General features: G+C 45.6%; 1 protein-coding gene across 1 annotated transcript in view; it reads left to right on the forward strand.

The window, feature by feature from the left end:
- The first annotated feature begins 10,628 nt into the window (after window positions 1-10,628).
- Window positions 10,629-13,335, forward strand: part of SLC39A14 (solute carrier family 39 member 14) — a 48,973-nt gene continuing 46,266 nt past the window's right edge. Inside the window, exon 1 of the mRNA XM_036312829.1 lies at window positions 10,629-10,756. The gene's annotated coding sequence lies outside the window, so the exon portion shown is untranslated. The remainder of the gene's footprint in view (window positions 10,757-13,335) is intronic.

Consider the following 13,335-nt stretch of genomic DNA (forward strand, 5'->3'; position numbering starts at 1 on the left):
CTTACTTGGGCAGCATTTTGTTGAATGGTATAGAAAAGGAAGACATTTTCTTTTTTTATTATTTTAAGAGAGAAACATTAATTTGTTGTTCCACTTATTCATGCATTCATTAAGTGACTCCTGTATGTGCCCTGACCTGGGACCGAACTGACAAACTTGGTGTATAAGGACAATTCTCTAACCAACTGAGCTATCTAACCGGGGCTGGGAAGATGTTTTCCAAATGACTAGCTCTTTATATTGAAAACAGTAAAATCTGTGCCTGAAAATTTCTTAGTGATTGAGGAAGACCCTACTCTCTCTCTTTTTGTGGCTCTATATCTGAGTTTCTTAGTGACTTCCTGTCTATACTTAATTCTTTCTTTAAATAATTAGGAAAATCAAGAGAATGAAAAGATAAGCCACAGACTGGGTGAAAATATTTGCAAAAAATATATCTGATAACACTCTTATCCAAAATATACAGAGAGCTCTTTTTTTTTTTTAATTAAATCTTTATTGTTCAGATTATTACATTTGTTCCTCTTTTTTTTTCCCCCCATAACTCCCCTCCTCCCAGTTCCCGCCCCACCCTCCGCCCTCACTCCCCACCCACTGTCCTCATCCATAGGTGCACGATTTTTGTCCAGTCTCTTCCCGAATCTCCCACACCCCTTTCCCCCCCAGGAATAGTCAGTCCATTCCCTTTCTATGTCCCTGATTCTATTATAATCAACAGTTCATTCTGTTCATCAGATTATTTATTCACTTGATTCTTAGATTCACTTGTTGATAGATGCATATTTGTTGTTCATAATTTGTATCTTTACCTTTTTCTTCCTCTTCCTCTTCTTAAAGGATACCTTTCAGCATTTCATATAATCCTGGTTTGGTGGTGATGAACTCCTTTAGCTTTTCCTTATCTGTGAAGCTCTTTATCTGACCTTCAATTCTGAATGATAGCTTTGCTGGATAAAGTAATCTTGGTTGTAGGTTCTTGGTATTCATCACTTTGAATATTTCTTGCCACTCCCTTCTGGCCTGCAGTTTCTGTTGAGAAATCAGCTGACAGTCGTATGGGTATTCCCTTGTAGGTAACTGAGTTTCTTTCTCTTGCTGCTTTTAAGATTCTCTCTTTATCTTTTGCTCTTGGCATTTTAATTATGATGTGTCTTGGTGTGGTCCTCTTTGGATTCCTTTTGTTTGGGGTTCTCCGCGCTTCTTGGACCTGTAAGTCCATTTCTTTCACCAGGTGGGGGAAGTTTTCTGTCATTATTTCTTCAAATAGGTTTTCAATATCTTGCTCTCTCTCATCTTCTGGCACCCCTATAATTCTGATGTTGGTACGCTTGAGGCTGTCCCAGAGGCTCCTTACACTATCCTCGCATTTTTGGATTCTTTTTTCATTTTGCTTTTCCGGTTGGGTGTTTTTTGCTTCCTCGCATTTCAAATCATTGACTTGATTCTTGCGCTCCTCTGGTCTGCTGTTGGGAGTCTGTATAATATTCGTTATTTCAGTCCGTGTATGCTTAATTTCTAGTTGGTTCCCCAATATAAGATCGAGGGTCTTATTAGTTTTCTTGTAGATCTCATTAAGTTTATCGGCGGCTTCTAAACAGTTCTTGAGAGACCTTAAAAGTGTGGTTCTGAACTCTATATCTTCCATTGACAATTTTGTCTTGGTTCTTTGTCTCCGCATTTTGTTATGCTTCCTTGGTGCACCCCCTAGTGGTCTTTGTTCGCAGTCTTATAGTTAAATCTTGATTGTTGTAGCTAATTCCAGGGAGGGTTTGACCTCCAGGCCAAGTGGCTATGAGAATCAGCTGTGTCAGCAGTGAGAGAACTTCTGTCCTCTAGGGAGGTGCTAATCTGGCGTTTGCCTGAGGCTATCCGGCAAATGCCTGTGTGCAGGGCTTGGGCGGGGCGGGTCGCACAGGATCAACAGGGTGGGCCGGAGAGAGCAGTTATGGCGGCTCTCAGTCCTGTCCCCAGGGGCTCTGCCTCTCTGAGTCCCAGCACCCGCTGCAAAGCTCGGAGAGAAAGCTGCACTTGCTCTGACCGAAGCCAGACAGTCCCGCTTCTCCCGTTTGAGTCTGGGTCCCTAAAGACTCGCCCGGATCTGGAGCTCAGAGTCTGCGACTCCCTCCCGATTGAAAACGCCAACCGCGCCCTCTGCCGCCAGCCCGCTCCGCGCACTCCGCACCTCAGAATTTGACTTCAGCACTGCGCCTCCTCTGAGTGTCCGTATGCGTTTCTCTTTCCTCCTAGTTGTAGGACTTCCACTCAGCCAGCGTTCCTGTGGTTCTGGGTGATGTCCCTTCCGTTTTTTTGGTTTCACTTTTGAAGTAGTTGTTCAAAGCAGCAAACTCCGGCGTTAACCTATGCCGCCATCTTGGTTCTTCAGAGAGCTCTTAAAACTCAATAAATCCTGGCTGGAGTGGCTCTGTTGGGTGTTGTCCCATGCACTGGGAGGTTGCTGATTCGTGTCCCAGTCAGGGCACATGCTTAGGTTTTGTGCTTGACTCCAGTGCAGGGCATTCAGGGGTGACCGATTGATGTTTCACTATTATGCTATCACACTGATGTTCCTCTCTTTCCCTCTCTAAAAATCAATTTTAAAAAATTAAAAAAAAACAAGCCACAATAATAATGCTTAGTGTTTCACATTCTAAGGGTTTGGACAAATGTATGGCATGTATCCGCCATCATACTGTCAGACAGAATAGTTTCCTTGCCCTAAAAATCCTGTGATCTGCCTATTCATCCCTCCCTCTTCCTAACCGCCCCTCCATCTTTTTACCATCAACATGGTTTTTGCCTGGCCAGGGTGGTTCAGTTGATTGGAACGTTGTCCCATATACCAAAAGGTTGCAGGTTCAATTCCCAGTCAGGGTACATGTCTTGGTTGTAGATGTGATTCCTGGTTGGGGGTATGTGGTGGAGGCAGCCAATTGATGTTTCTCTCTCCCTTCCTCTCTAAAATCAATACACATTCTTGGATAAGGATTAAAAAATAACAACTCAGTAATAAGGAAACCTTTTTAAAAACTGGGCAAATGACCTCAACAGACAGATGTTTTTGTCAACTGCCTCTCACACCAAAGAAGATACACAGTTAGCAAATAAACATATGAAAAGATGCTTGACATCAAATGTCATTAGAGAATTACAAATTAAAACGAGATACCATTACACACACATTAGAATGGCCCAAACCCCAAATACTGACAACATCAAATACTAGTGAGGATGTGGAGCAACAGGAACTCCCTGTTCATTGCTGGTGGGAATGCAAAATGGTACGGCCACTTTAAAAGACAGTTTGGCAGTTTTTAAAAAGACTAAACATACTCTTGCCATATGATTCAACAATCACACTTCTTGGAATTTTACTCAAATGAGTTGAAACTTATGTCCACACTAAAACCTGCATACAGATGTTTATAGCAGCTTTTTAATTGCCAAAACTTGGAAGCAACTAAGATGTCCTTGAGTAAGTGAAAGGAAAAACAAACTGTGGTACATCCAGACAAAGAAATATTCAGTGCTAAAAAGAAACGAGCTATCAGGCCATGAAAATACCTGGAGGAAACTTAATCACACATTACTAAATGAGGGAAGCCAATTTGAAAAGACTCTGTACTGTATTTCAACAATATAACATTCTGGAAAAGGCAAAAACCATGTTGATGGTAAAAAGATGGAAAGGGTGGTTAGGAAGAGGGAGGGATGAATAGGCAGATTACAGGATTTTTAGGGCAAGGAAATTATTCTGTCTTACATGATGGCGGATACATGCCATACATTTGTCCAAACCCTTAGAATGTGAAACACTAAGCATGAACCCTTTTGTAAACTATAGACTTTGGGTGGTTATGATATGTCAGTGGATGTTCATCAGTTGTAACAAATGTACCACTCTGTGGTGGTTTTGTTAGCCGGGGGCGGGGGTGGTGGGGAGGCTGGCTATATATGAGAAATCTCTAATTTCTGCATAGTTTTGCTGTGAACTCAAAACTGCTTTAAAAATAAAAAGTATACGTGTATATTTTAAGATTTTAAAAAATTGATTTAGAGAGAGAAATATCAATGCAAGAGTGAAACATGGATCATCCACCTCCAGCATGCCCCCCACCAGGGTCCTACCCGGAAACCCAGGCGCAGACCAGGAATTGAACCAGCATCCCCTGGATGCATGGGATGATGCCCAACCAACTGAGCCACACTGACCGGGGCCAAAAATATATTTTTCAAATGAGTAAACTAGGGAGACTTCTGACAAGATGGCACACTGAGCTGACCATACTGACAAATGTTGGCCAAAATAGGAAAAAAGTTGGTTTTTTGTTAAGTAGCTGACTTGTGGGGAAATGAGACAAGGAAAAGATGGGAGGGAAAGAAGGAGTCAGGAAGGAAAATATCAAAGGATAAAAAAGGACAGCCAGAATGGTAATAGGAGATGACAACACGTTCTCACAGTTATAGGTAAAATGCAGGAGTACTGAGGATTTTTATTCCAGGTAAGGATAGATGTGGCCTCAGTCCCTATGAGGTGCATGATTGCTGGGGAGAAATCTGGATAGAGAGAGTGGAGTTGGAAAGAGAGTAGAGTCCCTGGGGCAGCATCAAGGAAACTCAAAGGTAGAAAGGCATTCACAAAAAATTCCCAAGCCTGGGCCACATACAGGTGTGTGTAGTATTTTTATTACTAGCATGTGGAAGAACATCAAGCTGAAAAATTACCATGGCCTGGCCAATGTGGCTCAGTGGTTGAGCTTCAAACTATGAACCAGGAGGTCAGGGTTCGATTCTAGTCAGGGCACATGTCAGTATTGGGGACTCTATTCCCAGTAGGAGGCATGCAGGAGACAGCCGATAAATGATTCTCTCGTCATTGATGTTTTTCTCCCTCTCTCTTCCTCTCTGAAATCAATAAAAACATATTTTTAAAAAATTACAGTGAAGATTGGCCCAGCCCAGCCGGTCAGTTGGTTGAGCATTGTCCCATACACCAGGAGGTTGTGATTTGATTCCTCGTCAGGGCACATGCACAGGTTTCAGGCTCAATCCTAGTAGGGGGCATGCAGAAGGCAGCAGATCTATGATGTTTCTATCTCACCCTCTCCCTTCCTCTCTTTGAAATCAATAAAAACATTAAAACAAAATAAAAAAAGATTGGCCCAAATTGGTGAGTACCTGGAGCCCTATAGAAACAAATGCTAAGTCAGTTGGATTGTAGTGTAGAGAGGTATAAATGGGAACAATGGAAGAGGAAAGAATGAGAAGGTCCAACATTTGTCTAATAGGAGTCCCTGCAAGTTAAAATAGGAAGGATGAGCTACAGTTACTTAAGAAAAAAAAATGACTTAATGCAACTACGACGTCAAGTTGGAATTCTTTTCCCAGCTATTTTCTTTTAAAGGTGAGAAGAAAAGAAATTATATTTTCTAATGAAGATCAGAGCAGAAATTAATGAAATGGAGAATAGAAATACAATTGAGAAAATCAACATCAAAAGTTGGTTCTCTGGAAAGACTGACAAAATGGGCAAACTTTTAGCTAGATTGGCCAAGAAAAAACAAAAGACTCAAATTACTAATATCTGAAATCAAAGAGGGACTACTGATCTTACAGACATAAGAAGGATTATAAGGGAACTAGAGGCCCGATGCATGAAATTTGTGCAAGAGTAGGCCTGTCTTCCCCCAGCTGCTGGCACCGGCTTCCCTCTGGCACCCAGGACCTGGGCTTCCCTCCGGCCACCCGCAGGCACCCTCAGCTTCGTCTGGAAGGTTGTCTGGAAGGACATCCAGTCTAATTAGCATATTATGCTTTTATTATTATAGATACTATGAACAATTAAATACCAACAATTTAGGTATCTTAGATGAAATGAATGAATTTGTAGAGATAAGAGTGTTGGCTGTTGGTTCTCTCACATGACTTTGGGTAAACTAGAACCTTCACATTCCCTCTGATCCTCTTAAATTAGTTAAGTCATATCAACATATAGAAAGCTCATTTTTCTCCTTGCAAGTATCATAAAACCTGGTTGGTCATTGGATTCTCTCTTCAGTCCCTCACACTGTCCTGATAGCTGGGGAGTGGATCTGCCCCATCCTGATGAAACCAAAACGTGGGGTTTTGAGTCTAAGTTCATTGTCTTGCAAAATCAAAGAATGAAGTCACAGACAAAAATGGTTAGTGCGACCAAAGTTTTATTGAGAGAAGCCAGTCCTGGAAAAGGTGCAGCTGGGATCCAGGAGCAGGCCAGTGTCCAGAGCTTCCTTTCCATGTTACAGTCGAATGTTAAAGTCTATTCGTCCATGTGTAGAGTCCCACATGGCCATGAGCCACGTGGGCGACAGGCAATGCATCTCCGGTTATCAATCCAAGAACCTAGCATGCACGAGGAAGAGAAGAGAAAGCACGCGCACTTTTTTGTATATATGCTTGTTAGTTCCTGATTGGTCCTTTCAAAGAATTTAGCACCATCCTTGGGGTTGGTTTATATGCCTTACTATCTTATGATTGGTTATCTGCAAGCTGTCTGCCTTAGCAACATTCATACATTTTAAAGTTCATGCCTCTCGCCCACACCCCTCTTTTCCTGCCCAGTTGAGATGCCTTAGTAACTGCCTAGTTGGGTTTTTGGTTTCATTTCTCTTCTAGTGATCCTGATTCCCGACTACCTAGCTTTCCTCTGTCTCCTCACTGGGAATCAAGTTGCCTACCTTGTTGACACAGACCACAGAGTAGTGCATTAATATCCTTAGTCCCCAATCCCACCCTATACACACTCAAGGCTGGAGGGCTCATTTCTCTAGTTTCTTTCCCAAGGCTGGTTCACTCCCTTCAGCTACAGGAAATCTGTCTGCTTATCCTTTGTCAGGTAGGTGTGGTATTTCGCAAGAAAGAAATAGTCCTGAAAATGTCAGATTTTTGTGCTCAATTCTCTTAAATATTGCCCAACATCAAACGTAGTGAGCTAGCCTATTCTTTTATCCAACAAATATTTATTGAGAATCTGTTATGTGCAAGATGTTATATTCAGGGAATACATGTATTTGGTAATCAAGACAGATTAGGCCTAGCTGGCATGGCTAGGTGGTTGAGTGTTGACCTTTGGGCCAGGAGGTCATGGTTCGATTCTGGGTCTGGGCACATGCCTGGGTTGCGGGCTTGATCCCCAGTGTGGGGCATGCGTGAGGCAGCCAATCAATGATTCTCTCATCATCGATGTTTCTATCTCTCCCTCTCCCTTCTTCTCTGAAATCAATAAAAATACATATTTTTTAAAAAAGATGACAAATTAAGTTAGGAATAGAAGTTAAAAAATTGAAGGGAAAAATGCAAGTACTATAAGCCACATAAAATGTTTTAATTCTGTGGATCATGACCCAAAATGGGTCATGAAATGTATTTAGAGGATTTGTTACCACTGTTTGTTTATTTTTATTCATTTATTTAATTGCCACCAGATTATATGTTTTCTATTGATTTTCTAGAGAGGGAGAGGGAGGAAGGGAGGGAGAGAGAAATATTAATGTGAGAAAAATGGAGTGGTTGTCTCTTGTACATGCCCCCACAGGAATCAAACCCGAAACCTAGGTATGTGCCCACATTGGAAATCGAACCTGCAACTTTTCTGGTGTACAGGATGGCACTCCAAGCAACTGAGCCACCCAGGCAGGGCTGTTACCACTTTTTTAAAAAATGTTTTTATTCATTTTATAGAGAGAGGAAGGGAGAGGGAGAGGGAGAGAGAAACATTGATGTGAAAAACATAAATTGGCTTCTCCTACATGCCCCCTACTGGGGATTAAGCTGTAACCCAGGCATGTGCCCTGACCAGAAATTGAACTGGTGACCTTTCAGTTCATGGGCTGAAGCTCAACCATCTGAGCCACTCTAGCAGAGCTTAAAAAATTGAAATAGAATATAAAATATCAGTACAGTGCTTACACTAAAGAAATTTTTAAAAATATTTGCTATGTTGTTATTTGTACTGGAGTTGCCATATAAGTTATTTTTTAATGTGGGTTACACTAAAAAATATTTGAAAGGGCAGATCAAATAATACTTCAGAAAAATCTAGAAGCTTTCTGAAGGAAGGTGGCTTTGAAGAGTTAGAATTTTGACAAATGGAAGTGAGGTAATGAGAGGAAAAGGGGGCATAGCTAATATAGGTAGAGAAAAAGATAGAATTGGGTCCCTAAACCTGGTACTAGGTGTGCAAGACTGAGTACTAATTACTCAGCGACAAGGATGGCCTTAGGGCATACTTACAGAAAGTTGTGTGTGGGTGGATATGGAGAGTAAGACCTTTTGATTTCAAGCTACGTTAATAATTAATCGTATTCCCCTAATGGAATACAGATAGCTTATCAGCTTTGGTGGACTTTGGCAGCTCTACCTTTCCTCTGGTTGCAAATAAGTGAGAATGCTGTGATAGGCCCTGTGGTGGGTGTCTTGTCCTGCCTTCCCTCCCATCTCTCTGACAAGTGCCTTATTCCCCTGTGTCTAGTATTGACACCTGACCTGGAAAAGTGATGGGATTGCTTTTGGACCTCAATTTTCAGAAGATATTCACACCCTTTGTAATAGATATTTGGCCTTCATACTTTTCAGAACTCCATGTGTTAGAAACATGCTTGTTTTACTTAATCTTTGGTGAGTTTCTTTCCTTTTCCCAGAATTGCAAGGACAGGAAGGAGTAGTAAAGACTGGACCATTTCTGACAGCCCCTTTGGAGATGAGATTAAGAATCTCAAGTGGCCCTGGCCAGTGTGGCTCAGTTAGTTGGGCATTGTCCTGTACAACAAAAGATTGCTGGTTCAATTACCGGGTCTGGGCACATGCCAGGGTTTGGGGCTGGATCCTGGGTAGGGGTGTGCAGGAGGCGTCCATGGATGTTTCATTCTCACATCGATGTTTCTCTCTCCCTCTCCCTTCCTCTCTCTCTAAAAATCACTAAACTGTTCTTTAAAAAAAAAAAAAAATCCCAAATGGATTGCCCTAGCGGGGTAGCTCAGTTGATTAGAGTGTCATCCTGGATATGGTAAAGTTGTAGGTGCAATCCCCAGTCAGGGCATATATGAGAATCAACCAAGGAGTGCATAAATAAGTAGACCAACTAATTAATTTCCTCTCTCAATCAATAAATTTTAAAAAATCCTAAAAATTAAAAACACACACAAAACAAATGGATGACATGTCTGAAAAATACTTCACATTTAACCAAGAAACACAAATAGAAAGGGTTATTATGAAGATGACAGGGCTCTGAGGGAAATTCTGCAAGAGAGAATATTATTTTGAAATTGCTTGGAAAATGAGAGTAACATTACTCCATCCCTTACCCACTGGAGCTCTGTAATTGCAGGGTGAGGATAATTGAATTTTAGAAAAACCCAGGGCTTAGCTCGTCTCTTCAAGAGCGGCGTAAACAATCTGCCTGTTCTGGCTTTGCTTCATGCATTCTTTCCCCTCTCTACCCAGTCCTGAGGGACAAGCTGCCGTCCAGCCTGATTCTTCCCGTCAGCTGCTCCAGAGATTGTGTTTTCCTCTCCATTCGTGCTGCTCTGGTGGGGGTCCTCTCCCCAGGACCTGCACAGTGGGATGTGGTACCTGTTCCCTGTGCACATGCAGACTGGCTGGCACCAGTCACTGAGCTAGAACAGGGATGTGGGTACTAACTAGCCACAGTTCTGCCAAAAGGCCCTTCTTTTTGGTCTCCTAGACCCAGCTGGCAGCTGGCTTAGCAGTAGAGGAAGTAGTAGTGATGTCCAGAACAACAGGACTGTGATAGTTTAATGGATGGCTTATTTTCTCAAGAAATTAGCATTTTCGAGGCCTGATATCCATCTCAATAGGACTATCCCACTACCAAGAGATTCCTAGAACAGTCCTCACACAAAAATCAACATTTCTCCCGGCTTTGGGTTAAGAAATCTGGCTCCTTGGAGAGCCTGATCATTTGGGGGAGGGGTGACACCTAGTTCGAAAAGTGAGTGTAATATAGTTTATTTGGCACGTGAACAGGAAATTTTTGTTCTTTTGGCTGGTGGGAAATTGGCAGAAGAAAGTCTGGGTGCATCCCTTTCTGGGGTATATTTCAGAATTGAGTTGGGGAGGGGAGAGAGAAGCTTTTTATATTAATTAGATGTGTTAAAATATACACATACATGTCAGGTGAGGAGCAGTCTAACTCCTAGGGGATGGAGGGCTGGTTGTGAGAGCTTTCCACGTAAGGGGGTGGGGGTGGAGGTGGCGGGGAAGTCTTAATGGGAGTCCAGAGTATGGAGGGGCCCGTGTGGCCTCAGCGAGTGAAGCCTTAGAAGACGACCCCAATCGAGCTAAGATGTGAGGTGGGATGTGGGCGAGCTGAGGGCTCAGGCTAGGGGCCTCGAGGCGCAGCAGGGCGCTGGCTCGCCCGCGGCAAGCCCGATGCGGGCCCGGGTCTAGCCCGCAGCTGGCGGGCAGCTCCTGCACGTAGCCCTCGGGCGGGCGCGGGCCCCACGTGGCAGGCCCCGGGGAGCGCAGGGCGGGGCGGGGCGGGGGCGGGGCGGGGCCAGGCTGACGCGCAGGCTATATAGCGGGCATGCGCGGCGTGGGGCGGACGGACGCAGGCAGGGGGGCGAGGACACGCGGTCTCCTTGCGGGGACTCCGGGCCGAGCTGCTGTCGCCGCCGCCGCCGCTGCCGCTGCCGCTGCGGGCCGCCGAGGAGCCGGCTGGGGAGTTTGCACGGGCCGGTGGCGTCCGCCGCAGCTTCAGGTGAGGGGCGGAGGGCGCGCGGGCGGGGCGGGCCGGGCCGGGCGGGATGCGGCAGCACCCCGAGGAGCAGCGCGCCTCCCGGCTCTGGTCTCCGGGTGGGGGTGGGGGTGGGGGCCCGGCCGCAGTCCCCGAAGCTGCGGGCTGGACCGGGGAGTCCCTCGGGAGGGTCCGCGCACGGGCCCGGCGCTGGATGGAGGCGACACCTGGCCGCGGTGCCCCGTGAGGTTACTGGGAGGGGAAAGGGAGATGGCAGGTGCGGTCCGATGGGCTGGCGAGCGCAGGATGTGGGGGTCAGAGAAGGTGCCCAGAATGTGGAGAGCCGCGCCGCAGGCTCCGGAAGGCTTCCTGGAGCTCACCGACGCGGGGACAGAAAAAGTGGGGACGAGATGGCCAAATCTGGTGGGCAGCTCTTGGGGCGGCCCGGAAGGGTCACTGGTGTCCGTGCCTTGCTTTCCAGCAACGGTGGACCCCACCTCACCTCAGCCAGACCGTGTCCCAGCTGAAGATAAATGACCCAAACCTTCGGGCTGGCCCGTAGCCGGAGATGGAGAATGGCAAAGGAGGGACTAAGCCAACTCCGACCTGGCTTGCCCACAGGGCATGGCTTTTTAGCTATATTTGGTCGGTGCCGACCAACTTAGGTGGTCTGGTTTAGGCTGCCCTCTCTTGGTGGTTTAGGGCAATAGGACGAAGTAGCCATCCAAGCATGTTCACCTTGTGATCCCGAGGTCCAGTTAAGCCGAGAAAATATCCTCAGCTCTGGATTGTGGCTACAGTTTTGAGGACTTAGTGTCTGCCAGGGCCTGGGTGTTCAAGAGGACTGTGAGCGTGATTGGTGAGGGGCCTGAGGAAGGTGGAAGCGGGAGCGGCTCTGACCTGACCCTTCCTCCCGGAGCCACCTGGGCTTGCGTTTGTCTTTACTAGTAGTCACTCTTCCTTAGGAAACCCGGGCTACTTGGGTAGGGACGTGGCAATGATAGTGTGCAGTGGGGACCGGCCTTGCTGAACTGGCCTCTGTCCCAGTTCTGCTCCCGACCTGCCCTGTGTCCATGGGAAAAGGTCAGTGCCGAGGTCAGACTAGATCTGTGGTTTCCTATCCGTTAATCCTGACCTCTTAAAACAAGAACCATAAAAACAGAGGAGCTCAGTGAAGCAAGAGAAAGAATGTCCAGAATCGTAACTTTTAGTAGCTGGGATTAAAAGCCACATATTATGTTTCCTTTGGAGACTCAGAGGTGAGTTTTAATCAATTGTGTGGAGGCCAGGAGATAGACTGGTGCTGCTCTTCCTGTCATTGGTTTGCAGGTTGACTAGAGGGCACCAAGCGCAGAATGATTGGCCTTATCATTTGGGCAAGAAGAAGCTCCATGATTCCGAGTGGTCATTCGTCCCTCAGTCTGTAAATGAGCCACAGGGCCTAGTCCAGCCGTGGGCAAACTACGGCCCACAGGCCAAATCCGGCCCATTTGAAATGAATAAAACTAAAAAAAAAAAAAGACCGTACCCTTTTATGTAATGATGTTTACTTTGAATTTATATTAGTTCACACAAACACTCCATCCATGCTTTTGTTCCGGCCCTCCGGTCCAGTTTAAGAACCCATTGTGGCCCTCGAGTCAAAAAGTTTGCCCACCCCTGGCCTAGTCTGTGGTCGGCTCTGCACTGGCCACCACAGGATGCAGAGAGTTGAGGCCCAGTTCCTCACACTCCTGTTGGGCAGAAAGAACACCACACATGCATGTAGAATGAGGTAGCAGGGCAAGAAGAGGTCCCAGTGTTGGGTTCCATTACGTTCACAGAGAACTTGAGCAGTTTGCTAAAAGGTGGTGTCAGGTAGAGGAGAATGCTGTCTTCTGAGCCAGATGAATCTGTTCAAATCCTGGCCCCCTCACTGTCCAGCGGGGAGAAATACGTCATCTCTGGGCCTGTTTTCATCGCCGTGCAGCATGTTGTGATTGTGTCTGGAACATAGTAGAGGTATTCTCCTCCTTATCATCATCATCATTGTTATTTCTGTGGGATGGACTGGATTATTTAGGGGTCCCAGAAGCTGATAGGTGGGTTGAGTTGTAGGAGTGGGGTGAGCCCAGATTTAAGGTTGGTTCATCTCCTCCTTAGGAACATGGGTGCAGTTTTCTGACTCTCTGCGTAGTCCTCTTTTCTGTGGCCAGGGATTGTCCACGGATTCCCTGGGCAATGGGAAAAGGGCTTCTTTTCCCACCGTTAAGTTTTTGGAGCTGCTCTGATTTCTTCAGGTAATGGAAACTCCTCTTTGGGGCTGATTAAAAAAGGCAGGAAGGCCTGACTGTGCACGCATGCGTGCGTGCAGTATATATCAGTCACTGGACTGGTTCAGTTTTCACATCCTTCCCACCTGCATCTTCCCTTACCTGCTCACATTCTACTCTATTCTAGGAGCAACCTCAATCTATGGCAAGTATTTACAGCATCTTGGAATCTAGAGTAGTGCTGTGAATAGATGGTATATGTCTGGGAATTGGGACCTTCTCCCCATTCTGCCAAAATAATTCAGTCTGTTCCCATTTGATGCCTGAAAAAAATCATGCTCGGGTATTTTG

This window comes from Myotis myotis, unplaced genomic scaffold (genome assembly GCF_014108235.1).
Source record: "Myotis myotis isolate mMyoMyo1 unplaced genomic scaffold, mMyoMyo1.p scaffold_m19_p_6, whole genome shotgun sequence".
Lineage (NCBI taxonomy): Eukaryota > Metazoa > Chordata > Mammalia > Chiroptera > Vespertilionidae > Myotis > Myotis myotis.